Source organism: Heterocephalus glaber, unplaced genomic scaffold (assembly GCF_053883595.1).
Source record: "Heterocephalus glaber isolate CG9 unplaced genomic scaffold, H.glaber_assembly_v1.0 deba00001504, whole genome shotgun sequence".
In the NCBI taxonomy this organism is placed as follows: domain Eukaryota; kingdom Metazoa; phylum Chordata; class Mammalia; order Rodentia; family Bathyergidae; genus Heterocephalus; species Heterocephalus glaber.
In genome coordinates this window covers 37,897,629-37,915,499 of record NW_028258324.1, presented here as the reverse complement: position 1 = coordinate 37,915,499, position 17,871 = coordinate 37,897,629, and the positions used below count along the sequence as shown (strand labels likewise).

General features: G+C 37.4%; 1 protein-coding gene and 1 pseudogene across 4 annotated transcripts in view; one reads left to right on the top strand and one right to left on the bottom strand.

The window, feature by feature from the left end:
- Nucleotides 1-17,871, bottom strand: part of Ppm1l (protein phosphatase, Mg2+/Mn2+ dependent 1L) — a 351,730-nt gene that overhangs the window by 226,199 nt on the left and 107,660 nt on the right. The gene's annotated exons all lie outside the window — the stretch shown is intronic.
- On the top strand, nucleotides 6,412-9,159 carry LOC101705309 (nucleolar RNA helicase 2 pseudogene; annotated as a pseudogene).

The window sequence follows — 17,871 nt, the reverse complement described above, 5'->3', positions numbered from 1 at the left end:
CCAGATTCCTGGCTTCAGTAACTGAGTAGATGGTGCGTTTTCTCCAAATGAAAGACAATATAGAAAAAGAAACAGTTTAGTGGGAAATTTGTATTAAACATGTGAAGTTTGTGAAACTTTAAACTATTCTGGTGGTGATGCCACAGAAGCAGCTACATGGATAAGAAAAAGGCTTACACAACAGGGCTGAGCTAAAAACCCCAATCTTGGGATGATGGTTAGAGAGCTGCACAGGGACAGTGACCAAGATGCCTCAGAGTAGTGTACAAAAGGAAAAGAACTAAACACAGAGCCTGGAAACACCAACAAACACTTAAGATATGTCAGAGGAAGAAAAACCTGTAGAGATGTGATAATTGATACAAGATATGGAAGTATAGTCTTCTAGAAAAAAAAAAGAGTAGAGAGTTTCAAAGTGGATAAGCTGCAATGCTGTCAAATGCTACAGAAAGCTCCAGAATGACAGGAATGGGGAAAAAAAAAAAATGGTCCACCAGATTTGGAAACTAGGTCATTGTTGACCCAGCAACAGCAATTTCAGTACTCTGATGAGCGCTAGAAGCCATACTTCAGTGCACTGAAGAAGGGAATAAGGAACACAGGGGAAAATATCCATTTATCCTGAAATACCAAAGAAAAAATCATTAAGCTCAAATAAAAGAATTACCTGCAATTCCTATACTTCACAAGCTGTCATTCAGAATTCATTCATTAATTTTAAGAAAATTATTAAACATAAACTGTGTCAGAAACAATACAAAGCATGGGGGATACAAAAGTGAATACAAGATGAGCCCTGCTTTAGAGGAATTTATAGTTATGGAGGAATATACACCCATTACCACTTCATTCTCTACCTAATTAGATGGCCTTCTATTATACAATAACACACTGTTATAGCAAGAGTAAGGAAAGAGTGGCTCAGAAGCCCACACTAGGGAACATCTGTACAGAAATGTCACAGGATTTGAGACTGAAGGAAAAGAATCTGATGGGCTGAAAAAGGAGGTGGAGTGGGGGAAGGGGGTAAGTCCAGGCAGAAACATTCTCTAGAGGGCCCAATAGTGGCCCAGATCCATGAGAAGTTTAGAATATTATAAAGGAATTTTATACTAAACTAAGGATTTGAAAGTGGAGTTTGGGGGTTTGGGGGTTATTTTGCCTGTAAGTTTCTTTTCTTTTGGCTCATTTGTGAGTATGTTTGCTTGGTTTTAGTATGCCAGAACTTTACAGTTGTTCCCAGGACAAAATCATTACTGGTAAAAATAGGACGTGTACCAGGAAGGATGGAAGAATTCCTGAGATCATACTTCTTAGCAACTGAAATCAAGCATATTTATTTGAAGTCTTATGTTGTATTTCAGGCAAATTCTGTATTTCACTCTGTAGCTATTTTTTATATTTTGCAACATTCAAAAATTAACATACAATATTGATTTTTCTCTAAAATATTTTGGTAAATTGATGTGATAAGAAGCATCGTGTTTACCCCATTACCACACCCATTCAATATACATGACCTTGAATGTGAAATATGGCCTTTGGCGATGAGAATCAAGAGAGTGCTTCAAAATAAGAAAGCAGTGTGATTTGACTTCTTTTTAAGAAAAACAAATTTTTATGAAAAATAGTTTGGACACCATGAGAGAAGGTGAAACACTACCAGATTCAAAGTATTACATTTACACATTGTACCTAATAACAATAATATATTAGTTTCAGCTTGAATTTTTGGCATGTATATTCCTCACTTTCTACTAATGTTTTTGAACTCTTATACTGACCCTATTATAATGAATCTCTTATTGTAAACCACCTCAAATCTATTTTTACTGATATATATTTATGATATATGTTAATTAAATTCATTTTCGGAAACTGGTAAATATATACCATATTTTGATCATTTTTTTAATCCCCTTTCCCACCCTTTCTACACTTTCCCCTCCCCAACCCCACCTTCCCTTTTCTCCATCTCTAAAAGGACTGCATCCCTGTTGTCTACCATCTCTCCTTTATTTTACTCTTTATTTATATTTTGGGTTTCTCATACAAGAGAAACCATGCTATATTTAACTTTGTGTGTCTCATTTATTTCACTTAACATTATGGTTCCAAGATCCATCCATTTTCCTACAAATGACTTAGGCTTCTCTCTTTTTTTTTTTTGGTACCAGGGATTGAACTCAGGACCTTGCGCTTGCAAGGCAGGTGCTGGAACCACTGAGCTAAATTCCCAGCCCCTACAAATGAAATAAAGTCATCCTTCTGAGTAATACTTCATTGTGCATATGTGCAACATTTTCTTTATCCATTCTTCTGTTGGTGGGCATCTAGGCAAGATTTAGCTATTATGAATGTGCTGCTATAAACATGGATACGCATGCATCACTATAGTATAATGTATTTCACTCTTCTGGGAAAACACTCAAGAGAGGTATTGCTGGGTCAAATGAAATTTCTAATTTTACTTTCTTGAGAAGTTTATTGATTTCCACAGTGGTTGTACTAGTAAACATCCCCACCAATAGTGTAGAAGGGGTCCCTTTTTCTCACATTCTTGCCAGTATTTGTTGTTTTTTGTGTGGTTGGCCTATTCTGACTGAAGTAAGATGAAATTTGAGTTATTTTGCATTTCCCTAATGACTAAAGATGCTTAACATTTTTTCATGTACTTATTGGCCATTCGGACTTGTTTGGGGAAATGCCTATTCATATCATTTCACATTTTTTTGATTGGGTTGTTTCAGGGATCTAATTGTTCTGAGTTCTCCATATATTCTAGATATTAGTTCTCTATCAGAAGAGTACTTGGCAAAATTTTTCCCATTCTGTAGATTATCTCTTTACTCTGATTGCTCCCTTTACTGTGCAGAACCTTTTAGTTTAGTATAATCTTATTTGTTGATTGTTGAAATTATTTCCTGTGCTACTAGAACTGTTTAGGAAGTCCATGACTTTGTCTATGGATTCAAATGTATTCCCTATTTTATCTTCCAGTAGTTTCAGTGTTTCTGTTTTTATATCTAGTTTTTTTGGTCTGTTTTGATCTGATTTTAGTACAGTGTGATAGACACGGGTCTAGTTTCATTCTTCTGCACACGGATAACCAGTTTTCCAGCACCATTTGTTAAGTGTCATTTTTAGCCCCTTTGTCAAAGATCAAATGGCTAAAGATACAGGAGATTATTTCTATGTCTTCTATTCCATTGGTCTACATGTCTATTTTTGTGCCAGTATAATGATGTTTTTATTAATATAGCTCACAGTATAATCTGAAATCCAGGATTGTGATGCCTCCTGTTCTGCTCTTTTTGCTTTGGTTATTCTGGGTCTTTTCTGGTTCCATATAAATTTTAGGATTGCTTCTTTTAGCTTTGTGAAGACAGTTATTGGTATTTTTATAGGAACTGCATTAAGTCTATATGTTGCTTTTGGTAATATGGTCATTTTGACAATATTGATTCTGCCTATCCAAAAATGGGAGAATGTCTTTCCATTTTCTAAAGTCTTCTTCAATCACTTTATTCAGAATATTATACATTTTGTTATATAGGTTTGTCACCTCCTTGGTTTGGTTGATTCCTAGGTATCAAATCTATCTTTAAGTAAGCTAGACACATAAAACTAGTAAACATAAGTCATAAGAGACTGACAAATAATGTCATAACCTTTTGAAATTAGATAAGATGATGACGGTAGCACAACTTTGTAAAAACACTAAAAACCACTAAATTGTATGCTTTAAAAAGTGAGTTTTATAGTATGTGAATTATAAAATTATAAATCAATTTATTTTAAAAATTTAAAAAGCATCACAAATCATTATACACATTGTCAAAATACACTTTATAACTAACCAACTAACTTAAATGAAGACCCGGCTATATATCTGGTAATTTTCATTTTGCTCCTCTAGATAACAGAAACTGTTACTTTTTTTTTGCTTTTTTAAATTTACACATAGTAACTGTACATACTTATGGTATGCAATGTGGAATTTGAGAAGTGTTATACTCATTTTTTCAAAAATATCTTTCAAGTTGAGCTATCTAGGGTACAAATTCTTAAAGGAATATAATAAAGTGTAAAGTATGACTACAAAATTTAAGAAACAATATGTAATATAAAACAAATATAAAATGTCTGCAGAGCTCTCCCAAGACAAAAAGGCCAAGCTTTCATAAACAGATGTTTGTCTGAAAGCAAAACAACTGCAAAGAGGCAACAAAACCACATGGAAAATTTACATTCTATTAATGAGGTGTGACTCCACCACATATCTAACAACTGTCCATAAATAACCTAATGAAAGCCATGAATGAACAAATTTCCAGGCAATAAAAGACTTAAAATGTGAAAAGCCTCGTCTTCTTATCGTGGTTCAATTTTTTAGCTTAAAGACTTAAGAATTTTTAAAATATGATAGGTATTTTTATCTCCAAAGAGAAACTTACTTTCTATTTTCTTTATTGGAAGGTATGCCTACCAAACACTATTCCATTTGCAAGCTTAAGTGTTATTGTAAAGCACCTTTACAACAAGAAGTTAGTATTTCCTTTTTTTCTTCTTCTTCTTTTAGTGCTGGAAAAAGCCAGTAGAATTTCATGAAAAATCAACATCAGAAGTAACAAAATTGATCATTAAGTCTCTTCAAAAATCAACAGAGATAATTAGAGATGGCAATCATAATGAAGGAAATGATTAGTAAAATCTAGAGTAGATACAGATTTTTTAAATAGAGGAGCTTAGAAAAGACATGAAAACTATAAATGCCCAAAATAGAAAAGAACTGGATTCCATAAAAAAGACTCGAATACAAATCCAAGAGATTGAAAATTCTACTGAAAGTATACACAGCAGTCAACCAATGTGAAGACAGAATATCAGATCTAGAAGATAGGGCTATGGTTGGCAATGATCAAATGAAAGACCTCTTAAAAATAGCAAGAGACCAAGAAAAATCAATTCAACAGCTGCTAGATGATGCAAAGAAGACTAATATAAGATTAATGGGAATCAATGAAGAGTCAGAAGACAGCACAAATGGCACTAGAGAACCTTTTCATAGAAGTAATAACAAAAAACTTTCCAAGTATAGAAAAAGAATTTGACATACAGATAAGTGAGTCATATAGAATTCCAAATAGTCATGATCAGAAAAAACTACACCAAGGCATATACAGTAATACCTCAGTTCACAAACACCTATGTTCATGAACACTTTTGTTCAAAAACAGAAGCATTCGGCAAAATTTTGCTTCTGTTCATGAACCCCACATCCAGTGACAAACATGACTGCACCCATCTTCCCCACTGTGACATGTGGCCATGACTTCCTCTAGTAGAGATTATGGTCACAGACAGATCTGTGCACACTTTCTGTGGAGCTTTTTTATGTGCTTTTCTAGCATATACAATACTGTATGGAGCCAACATGGCTCCAAGGAAAGTGCAGAGCAAGCATAATGGTAAAAAGAATGTGCAGAGTGATAATGAAGGTAACCAGAATGTGTAGACCTATAAAGAAGGTGACACAAAGGTGCAGAGCAAAAATGAAGTCAACAATAAAGTGCAGACCAAGAATAGTAAGAAGGTTTTGAAGAAAATGACCATTGAATTGAAGAAGGAAATTGTAGAAAAGTATGAGCATGGTATTCATATGACTGATCTGGCCTCAGAGTACAAGATGGCAAAGTTGACAATCTCAACTATTTTGAAGACTAAAGATGCCATCAAAGGAACTGATGTGACAAAAAGGAATAACAATGTTAACCAAGCAGAGGGCACAAGCACTGGAGGAGGTGAAAAATATTTTGTTAGTGTAGATGAATGAGAAATAGCTGGCAGGTGATAGTGTTAGTGAAGATATGAGATGTGAAAAGCCCAGGAAATTGGACAGTGATTTACTTCAAGAAAACACCACTACAAGTGCAACAAGTAGTGAATTTAAAGCCAGTGGGGGGGGGTGATAAATTCCTCAAGAGAAGTAGCAATCATAGTGTGATAAGACATGGTGAGGCTTCCAGTTCTGACAAGGCCATTACAGAAGCCTATAAGAACAAATTTGCAGAATTCATGAAGGCAGAAGTATATGTCATTCAACAGGTGTTCAATTGTAATGAACAGGGCTCTTCTGGAAGATGCCGAACAGAACCTATATCATGCAGGAGGAAAATGCACTTCCAGGGCACAAGTCCATAAAGGACAGATTGACCCTTTTGCTATGTGCAAATTCATGTGCCAAACTGAAGATTAAGCCACGACCAGTGTACCATTCCCTAACCCCTCAGGCATTTAAGAAACAGAATGTGAACAAGGCCACACTGCCTGTCATGTAGAAGGCCAATGTGAAAGCTTGGGTCAAAAGGCAACTGTTCAGAGGCATGCCTGTGCAGCATGTGCTGAGTGATGCCGGGAAAGCTCCGTAGTAATGTCGGTTTGGAATCAGACATGGCCTTGGAAAAGAAAGGAAATGAGAAGGTAGAAAAGAGAAGCCAAAATCTAACAAGACTGAAGAGTCAGCAGAAGGAAAGGAAGAAACTGTTTCTTCCAAAGCTAAAAATGTTAAGAGGAAAGCAGAACCTTCTGAAGTTGATGTGAATCCTTCTAAATTCAAAAAGGCCAAAAAGCAAGAGGAATCACCTCAAGATGAAGTTCTTTCCTCTAAAACCAAAAGTACAAAAAAGCAAAAGGAACCCCTTGAAAAGAAAGTTGTCTCTCCTAAAACCAAAAAAGTGATAAAAAAATGAGGAGCCTTCTGAAGAAGATACAGGTGCTCCTAAGCCCAAAAAAGATGAAAAAAGAAAAGGAAATGAATGGAGAAATTGGAGAGAAAAGCCCCAAACTGAAGACTGACTCCAGCGATGCTGCCAGTAAAGAAAGCAACAGTGAGATGGAGCAGGAAATACCTGTGGAACAAAAAGAAGGTGCTTTCTCTAAATTTTCCCATATCTGAAGAGACTATTAAGCTTCTCAAAGCCTTCCTGTTTCCTATATAAGCAAAGACTTTCACCACGTCTATAGTGGGAAAGATTTAATTGCACAGGCGCGGACAGCCACGGGGAAGACGTTCTCCTCTGCCATCCCTTTGATAGAGAAACTTCAGGGGCAGCTCCAAGCAGGAAGAGAGCCCATGTCCCCCAGGTACTTGTTCTTGCTCCTACAAGGGAGTTGGCAAATCAAGTAAGCAGAGACTTCAGTGACATCACAAAAAAAGCTGTCAGTGGCCTGTTTTTATGGTGGAACTCCATATGGAGGTCAAATCAAATGAATGAAGAATGGGATTGATATCCTGGTTGGGACTCCAGGTCGTATCAAAGACCACCTACAGAATGGCAAGCTGGATCTCTCCAAACTTAAGCATGTTGTTCTGGATGAAGCTGACCAGATGTTGGATATGGGTTTTGCTGATCAAGTGGAAGAGATTTTATGTGTGGCATACAAGAAAGATTCTGAAGACAATCCTCAAACACTGCTTTTTTCTGCAACTTGCCCAAGTTGGGTATTTAATATTGCTAAGAAATACATGAAATCCACATATGAACAGGTGGACCTGATTGGTAAAAGGACTCAGAAAACAGCAATAACTGTGGAGCATCTGGCTAATAAGTGCCACTGAACTCAGCGGGGAGCAGCTATTGGGGACGTGATTCGAGTGTACAGTGACCATCAAGGGGGCTCACTATTGTCTTCTGTGAAATCAAGAAAGAAGCCCAGGAGCTGTCACAGAATGCCTCAGTAAGGAGGATACCCAATCATTACATGGAGACATTCCACAGAAGCAAAGGGAAATCATTCTGAAAGGTTTTAGAAATGGTGATTTTGGAATTATGGTGGCATCTAATGTTGCTGCATGTGGATTAGGTATCCCTGAGGTTGATTTGGTTGTACAAAGCTGTCTGCTAAAGGATGTAGAGCCCTACATTCATCATTCTGGGCAGATGGGCAGAGCTGGAAGGACAGGGGTTTGCATCTGCTTTTATCAGCATAAGGAAGAATATCACCACAAGTGGAGCAAAAAGTGGGAATTAAATTTAAACAAATAGGTGTCCCTTCTCCAACAGAAATAATAAAAGCTTCTAGCAAAGATGTTATAAGGCTTTTGGACTCTGTGCCTCCCACTGCCATTGGCCACTTCAAACAGTCAGTTGAGAAGCTGATAGAAGAGAAGGGAGCTGTGGAGGCCCTGGCAGCAGCACCTCCTTGTGCCAGGTTGCCACATCAGTAGACCAGCACTCCTTGATCAACTCAGAGGTGGGTTTTGTGACCATGATCCTGTGGTGCTCAGTTGAAATGCCAAACACCAGTTATGCTTGGACAGAACTTAAGGAGCAACTGGGAAAGGATATTGATTCCAAAGTGAAGGGAATGGTCTTTCTCAAAGGGAAGCTGGGTGTTTGTTTTGATGTCCATACTGCTGCAGTCACAGAAATGCAGGAGAAATGACATGATTCAAGATGCTGGCAGCTTGCAGTGGCCACAGGGCAGCCAGAGCTGGAAGGACCTCAGGAAGGATTTCAAGGCTCCTAGGGCTGGGAAGGTGGCCATGGCTTCAGGGGAAAGCAAGATGGGAGCAGAGGCTTCAGGGGACAGCAATGAGGAAACAGAAACTTCAGGGGACAGAGATAAGGAGGTGGCAATAAAAATAACAGATCCCAAAACACAGGCCAGAAGTGGAGTTTTAGTAAAGCATTTGGTCAGTAATGAGGAGGAGAGGATTTATATGGCAGAAACAGATATGTTTGGCAACATGGAACTGAATGCTATTTTTCACACAATTAAAAGCACATTGTGCTTCCTTTTGACTAGTTGGCCAGTCCCCATCCCTTGCAGAGGGGCAGGGTTTGTCTAAATTATTTCATTTGATCACTGTCATTTGTAACTATTGCTACTTCTTTTTATCAGGTATTCATTTGAAAGGAAAATGAATTCATTACATCTTTATTCTAATATACATTGTCTAGATTATATGATAAAATCAAGCACATATCTGCCTATACTGTACTTATGAGTTGATCTTTTTTATTTTTATAATACTGAGGATTGAACCCAGGGCTTCGAAAATGCTAAGCATGTGCCCTACCATTAAGCTATGTCCCTAGTCCCAGAGTATCTCTTTATAGTGTCCTTCTCTAAAGTAAATGCCTAAGGGAAGCAGCAATCTCTGGAGGACCACTTTATCCTTTGAAAACCAAGGCTTTCATCTGTAATTGGCATTCCTTGGCCTCCTGCTAAACAATTACTTGTGTAGTCCTATAACATGTCTTCTGAGAATTAATGCGGAGCAATGTTTTGAAATGAGATTTCAAACTTAGTTGAGTTGTAAGTTTTTGCTGGTATATGCTCTAGATTTGGAGGATGAAATACATTCAGTATAGATTACTCATATTTGTATGCATTTTGATAGGCTTTTAGCTCCTCATATGGTTATTGATGCTTCAGTGAATTCTTCACAGATAATATACATAGAAGTACATTTTAATGGAAAGCCAGGACTTTAAGGAATTTCCAGTGTATAAGATGGCTCCATAGCTTTCTTTGGGAATAAGAAGGCTGGATAAATAGAGTTTAAATGTTTATGCTCCACTTCTTCCTACTGAAAGATGAACATTGTTTACCAAGAAGAAATTAAAGGAAGTGAGTTTGCAGTCTTACAGTGCTGCAGAGTGTCAGCACATTAGTGTATCATGAATATATCAAGAGGTTAACTTCTTTTTCTTTTCTTTTTGTATTTCAGATTTGCTGATAATCTTTAATATACCTACTTCTTTTTTTTCTTTTTCTTTTTTTTTTTTTGTACCGGGGATCGAACTCAGGACCTTGTGCTTGCCAGGCAGGTGCAGCACCACTGAGCTACATCCCCAGCTCAAGAGGTTAACTTCTGATGGGCAGCATGAAGTCTTTAAGATAAAGTATGGTTATGGGAATCTTGGGACAAACTTTGAAGGAAAGTTAAAACTACATGGCTTGTCTCATTTTCATTCAGTTATTTTGAAAAATCTAGGCTCTGTTTTCTGCTCTTTATCTCCTGTCTGCTGTTACTTAGCACCTTGCAGAGAGGGCCCTGAAAGCCAACTCAGTGCCTGATGCTGAGGCAACATCCTTTTTTCTGTTTGCACTTCAGCTCTATCCTTGAATCCTGAACCAGTGTCTCCTTCCCTCTTGGAATTCTCTGGCTTTTATTTCTTGGTCCATTTGTCAGTTTTATTGCTTTATTCCTGTGTCCCTCATGGCATGCCATCAAGCCACAGGGAATTAAGGGGAAGTGTTGGATGATAGCCTATCCACATGTGCCTTGTGGGTTATAATTTATTAGATTCTGGTTTTGCCAAAATGCTGGGCATGCTTTAATAACAACAAAAACATTGCAAAATTTAGATAGGAATAAATGGCTTATAAGGATATGGTAACTGAACAATCAGGTATAAATAGAGTGAGAGGGAAGAACTAATAGCAGTTTCACCTTGTACAATTTGATTTTAAGAAAAACATGGGTTTCAGTAAATGAAGCTGATATTTCTTGTGGATCCCAGAACTCAAATATATAAATCTGTAATTTGGCTTCTGTTTGATTTAAATGGGCTTATTGGGCTAATATGGAAAGCACTGTTATTTTTACTATTTTCTACAGAGAAAATATTTTCCAATTTATGTGTCAAACAGCTGAATGACTTGAATTATAACTATGTTTTTATGTTGGAGCTATCTGTGCAGTGATTTCTCTGCAGATGTACATAAAACGTTTTTACTATAAAATGAGTTAATGTATAAAATACTACTTTATGCCATAATAAAGATATTAGTGCTTTAAAAAAAAAAGGCAACTGTTCATGGAAAGGTTGCATGTGGTGTTCACACCCACTCTTAAGAAATATCTTTCTGACAACCAACTGCCTGAAAGGTGCCTTCTTTTTATGGAAAATGCCCCAGCACACCCTTCAGTCCTGGTGGATGATATGGACTCTTGAGTATGACTTCATAAAGGTCAAGTTCCTCCCCTGAAACATGTGAAACATGACACCTCTTCTGTAGCCTGTAGGGCAGCAAGTGATCTGCAACTTCAAGAAACTGTACACAAAAGCACCCTTCACCAGGTGTTTTAATGTCATTAAAAAGAGGTCCTTGACTCTCAAAGAGTTCTAGAAGAAACATTTCAATGTCCTATACTGCACTGACCTCACTGACAAAGCCTGGGATGATGGCACATACTGGACCTTAAAATCAGACTGGAGGAAGCTGTGGCCAGAATGTGTCACTGAACGTGACTTTGAAAGGTCTGATGCACAGGTAGTGGAGGAGATTATGTCCATGGGAAAGAATATGGGTCTGAATGTTGATGGTACAGGCACAGAGGAGCTTGTTGAGGACCAGAAGGAGGAGCTGACATCAGAAGAACTTCCTGAACTCCAGAGTAAGAAGCAGAAGGCTCTTACTGAGGAGCATTCCACTGAGAAAGAGGAAGACAGAGGGGAGGTTAGCAGTGATGTGATAAAATCCATTATGAAAAAATGGAGTAAGTGCCAGATTTCTTTGAGAAGTGCCATGCCAATATAACTATAACAAATGGAGTGTTGAGTCTGATGAACGATAATGTGGTCTCTCATTTCTGGAGGTTTATACAGTGCAGGAAAAAACAAGTGACATTAGACAGAATTTTCATCAAAACTGACCATGCAGCTAAGAAGAAAGAAAACCACTGAAAGAGATCTCCCTGATGTCCTTAAGGAGGACAAACAATAAGCTCCCTCCCATCTACCTTCCTGTCCTCCACGCCAGAAGTCACTTCACGCAAGGTTAGTGTTCTTTGTCTTCATACTGTACTATACTTTGATTCATATTTTTGTGGTCAGAACAGATTAACCTTATGTACATTGAACCTCATGGGAAAATTAGAATCAGTATGTGATCAAAATCATTTCAAAACCACATTCGTAGAGGTCAGAATGGATTAACCTTATTTACATTGACCCTTATGATGAAATTTGATTCAGTTTGCAACTAGAATCATAAAACAAATTAAGTTCAGAACTGAGGTACCACTGTAACAGTTAAGATTCCAGAAATTCAACATTAGAACAAAATATTAAAAGCTATTAGAGAAAAGAAACAAATCACTTATAAAGGAAACACCATAAGAATCACACCAGACTTCTCAACACAAACCCTTACAACAAGGAGAGTTTGGAGTGAAGTATTTCAAGCCCTAAAAGAAAACAACTTCCAACCCAGATTGATGTACTCTGCAAAACTGGTGGAAAAATAAGATACTTCCATGATAAAGAACACCAGAAGATGGCTGGGGATTTAGCTCAGTGGTTTCACCACCTGTTGCGCAAGAGCAAGGACCCAAGTTAGATCCCTGGTACCAAAAAAAAGAACACCTGAAGAAATTCATGACCACCAAACCAGCACTCCAAAAAGTTCTGAAGGATATTCTAGAAAAAGACAATGAAGACAACATTTCCAAGAATCCAAATAGAATGAATCCACCAGGCAAGGCAAGCAAGTAAGCAGTAGGAAAAGAAAGAGAATCAACAACAGGAAAACAATATAACAAAAATAAGTCAGTATCTATCAGTAATAACCATCAATGTAAATAGTCTCAATTCACCAATGAAAAGAAACAGGTTGGCAGAATGGATCAAAAGACAAGTTTCAGGGCCAGGGATTTAGCTCAGTGGTACCACCACCTGCCTCGCAAGCACAAGGTCCCGAGTTCAATCCCTGGTACCAAAAACAAAACAAAACAGACAAACAAAAAAACCAAAACAAGATACAACAATATGCTGCATACAAAGAAACACATTTAACTCAAAAAGAAATTCATAGACTGAAAGTCAAAGGATGAAAAAAAATACTCCATGGGACAAGAACCCAGAAAAAAGTAGGAGTAGCTATTCTATTTGCAGACAAAGTGGACATCAGGCCAACACTAGTAAGAGACAAAGAAGGTTACTACATATTTGGCAAGGGAACAATCCAAGAGGAAGAGATAACAATCAAATATATATGCACCAAATATCTGCCCACTCAACTGTACAAACAACTGTACAAAACAAACACTAATGGATATAAAAAGTCAGATAAGCACTAATATAATTGTAATGTGGGATCTCAATATCCCACTATCACAAACAGACAAATCAACTACACAAAAAGAAATTGATGATGAAATATCAGAGCTGAACCAAACCTTTGACTAAATGGCCTTAGTAGATATCTACAGAGTGTTCAAACTAACAACAGAATACACATTCTTCACAGCAGCACATGGGACTTTCTCCAAAATAGACCAATACCAGCTAATAGAACATGCTTAAGTAAATGCAAAGGAACTGAAACTACCTGATGCATATTATCAGATCATAGTGCAATGAAACTGGAAATCAATGGCAAAAGAAACCACAAAAACTACATAAGCACATGGAAATTAAATAACACCTTCCTGAACAATCAATGAGTTATAAATAAAATTAAAGAAGAAAGTAGACTCTTTCTACAATTAAACAGTAATGCCAATACGACATACCAAAACTTATGGCACAAAATGAAAGCAATCCCATGAGGGAAATTTATATCGGTGAATTCCCACATCAGAAAAACAGAGTGAGCTCAAATAAATAACCTAGAGTTGAACCTTAAGGTTCTAGAAAAAGAAGAGCAAGTTAAACCCAAAGCATCTACAAGGGAGGAAATTATAAAGATCAGAGCAGAAATTAATGCAATTGAGACTAAGAAAACAATACAAAGAATCAATGAACCATAGAGTTGGCTCTTTGAAAGATTAAATAGATAAATCCATAACCAATCATATCAAAAAAAAAAAAAGGAAAGACTCAAATGCATACAATTAGGAATGAAAAGGGCAAAATCACAATGGACTCTGCAGAAACCCAGATGATCCCTATCTACTTTGAGAACCAATACTCCAATACTCCAATAAGATGGAAAACTCAGAAGAAGTGGACAGATTTCTAGATATATATGAATTACCAAAGCTGAATCAGTAAGATAAAAACATTCTAAATAACCCAATATCAGTCAATAAAATCAAAGAATTAAAAAAAAAGAAAAACCCACCATCAAAGAAAAGCCCAGGTCCTGACAGATTCACCGCTGAATTCTACAAGAACTTTAGACAAGATCTAAGACCACTACTCCTCAACTCTTTAATGAAATTGAAAGGGAAGCAATAATTCCCAAATTCATTCCTGGAAGAAAGCATTAACCTGATACCAATACCAGAGAAGGATCCAACCAAAAAAGAGAACTACAAGACAATCTATTTAATGAACATAGATTCAAAAATCTCAATAAGATATTGGCAAACAGAATGCAGCAAATCATCAGAAGGATTATACACCATGACCAAGTAGGACTCATCCCAGGGATGCAGGGATGGCTCAACATAGGCAAATCAATAAGCATAATACACCACATAACAGCAACAAGAAAAAAGACCATATGATCATCTCAATAGACACAGAAAAAGCTTTTGACAAAGTCCAACATCTATGCATGATAAAAATCCTAAAGAAAATCTGAATAGAAGGTCCTTGTCTCAATCTGATAAAAAGCAACTATGACAAAACGACACCCAACATCATATAAGTGCTCAAAAACTGAAAGCTTTCACTCTAAAATCAGGAACAAGACAAGGATGTCCATTATCACCACTCCTGTCCAGCATAGTTCTGGAAACATTAGCCAGAGCAATTAGACAAGGGAAAGAAATAAAAGGAATATAGATAGAAAAGGAAGAAGTTAAATTATCATTATACTCATGTTTATAGCAGCACAATGTATAATAGCTAAATCTTGGAAACAGCCCATATGCCCATCAATAGATAAATGGATACAGAAAATATAGTATTTATATACAATGAAGCACTACTGTACCTAAAAGATGGATAAACTTGACTCATTTGTAGGAAAATGGATGCACCTTGAGACCATAATCTTAACTGAAATAAATTAGACACACAAATTTAAATATTGAATTGTTTCTCTTTATGAGAAACCCAAATAAGGAGGATAGACATTGGGAAGTAGGAAGAACATTTCCAAATTGCAAGGAGAACAAGGAAGGGGGGAGGAGGAAGGGGAGGAAGGGAAAAGGAAAAAAGAAAGAACAGAAGGAAAAAAATGGAAACAAAGTTTTTATAAATGGGGAGGGGAAGAAGGATTGAAGGGAGGAGAGAAGAATGGGGAAAAACAAAAGAATAAAGATATGTTATGTACAGGTACAAATTCCCTATGATGAATGTGGTCAATATGTATGACAAATATGTACTAATTGAAAAAATAAAGTTAAAAAAATTTTAAAAGGAAAAAAGGCTAAATATCATACTGAGACAATAGGAAAGATGTCTTGAATACATCTAACCAACACAGTGACAGGGGTGCAAAAGTATAAACTCCTTTGAAAGAGGAGCACCAGGATACCCTGCTCACTTAGGGCTGCCTATTGAAGTGTTTCCGTGAGTTCAGCCATCCAGGCATTCAGAGACCACTGCAACTGTGGTCTAAGTGGGCCCAGGTACTTCTCGAACTAGCAGCATACCTTGGCATTGTCCACTTGATGCTGTTTATGCCGGAATACAGAATAAAAGAGTTATGGAACCATAAAGATTTCCACTCAGATATCAAAGTAATACCTAGGAAACCAGGCAATATGTCACAGAATCACAGTCCCTATAGGCAATCCCTGAGAGGGAGATACATGAAGCTGTGAGAGTGAAGTGGAAACTGTAATCAAAACCCCAGTATGTATGAGATGCTATGAATGTGAAATGTCTTCAAAGAAAGCCACTGGCAATGAGCAGAGCCAGCCCAAGAGAGAGACCATATGGGCGACAGCCAACAAGGCTATAGGGGGAAAGATATCCAAGTCCTTTGGAGCTCACATTTTTCCACCATACGCCCTGGATGCAAGACATGGAGCTGCAAGACTAGATGCTTGCCCTGCCAAGTTTTGTCTTGCTTTTGTCTGATTTCTTTCCATTCCCCTAACCCTCCTTTTTGGAATGGAAATGGTTACCCCATGGCATCATATGTTGGAAATACATCTTAGTCACCTTTCTTGTTGCTAAGACAACCCACAAGATAAAGGAGGAGTTTATTTTGACTGAAAATTTCAGTCCACAGTAAGCTAATTCCAAGGGAGAAACAAGATAAGAGAAGAGCATGGTGGATAAAAGGACTGCTCTTATCATGGCTGCCAGGAAGCAGAGAATGAAGGAAGGAGCCACAGATGGAGTTATAGTCTCACTAACCTGGTTCTAACCAGGCCTCATCTCACTCAGCTGCTAAACTCATGAGTGCATGAATTCACTAGTATCTATACTAATGAGTATAGCTCCCCCATGAGCCGATCATCTTCCAAATGCCCTGCCTCCGGGCACATGAGAGGTTTGGGGGATATTCTAGTTCTAAAGTATACCATTCTACCCATGGGCTTCAAAAGTCTCATATGTTTGGAAAATAACGAGATCATAGGAGTGCTATATCTAACTTGCTGTTAGGAGGTAGGACCTGGTAGAAGGTGGGTCACTGGGGGTGTGGCCAAGAAGGATGTATCTCCCTCCCCAGCTCCTCCCTTTGTTCTTTGTGCATGGCTGCCATGAAGTCAACAGCTTTTCTCTGCTATGACATACCAGTTCTGCCTTAGAGCCAGCCAACTATGGACCTCTAAAAACCATAAAGCAGGAGAAACCACTCCTCCATTAACTTGTAGGCATCAAGTATTGTGCATCAGTGACAAGGAAAGTGACTAAGAAGCATTTAACTTTCTTTTTGATTTTCACAAGACCTCACAGCTAAGAATTGCCTTGAGTTTCTGAGGAAACTTTAGACTTGGACTCAATAATGCTGGAACTGTAGGAGACAGACTAAATACATTTTGCCATAATGAGGTGAACATAAGCCTTCTGGAGGCAAGGGATAGAATGATATGGTTTAATTATGAAATATACTCCAAAGATTTGTGGATTGAGGCTTGATCCCAATGTAATGATGTACAGAGGTAGGACCTAGAGAGTTGATTGGATCATTGAGGGTGCTGTGTCAATGGATTAATCCACTGAGTTTAGTTGAATAGGCTATAGGAGGTGAAGCCTAGTGGGAGGAAGCAGGTCAGTAGGAAGGTGCCTTTGAAGAATATATCTGGTTCCCAGCCCTTTCCTCTCTGGCTCTCTTTGCTTCCTGCCTGCCAAGAAGTGAGCAGCTTTCCTCCATCATGCTCTTCTGCCTTGCCACAGCCTAAAAACAATGGCTAACCACAGGCAGAAACCTCTGAAACTGTGAGCCAAAATAAATGTTTCCTTCTTTAAGTTGTTTTGCTTAGATATTTTGTCACTGCAATGAAAAGCTAACACAGAGACAGAAATTAGACTAGTGATTGCCTGGACAGAAGGAAAAGAAAGTGACTATTAACAGGTATAAGGCTCCTTTCTGAAGTTATGAAAATGTTCTAAAATTGACTAAGGTAATAGTTGCACAACTCTGTGAACATAAGAACAAATGAAGTGTATATTTTATGTGGGTGAGCTGTATGGTATTTGAATTCTAGTTCAATAAAACTATTTTTTAAAATCATAGGGAAAATCTTCATTATCTAGGCTAGCCAAAGAGTTCTTAGAGTTGACATTGAAAGCATAATTCATAAAAGGAAAAACTGAAAAACTAGACCTCATCAAAGCTAAAGCATTTTACTTTGCAAAAGACCATATGAAAGAATAGATTATTTTTCCATAGAGAATGGGAAGAAATACAAAGAAAATATCTGCAACCAGATATCATCCTCCATGGGACAAGTATTTAAAACATATATTTTTTTAAAACTCTCAAACCTCAACAGCAAAAAAAAAA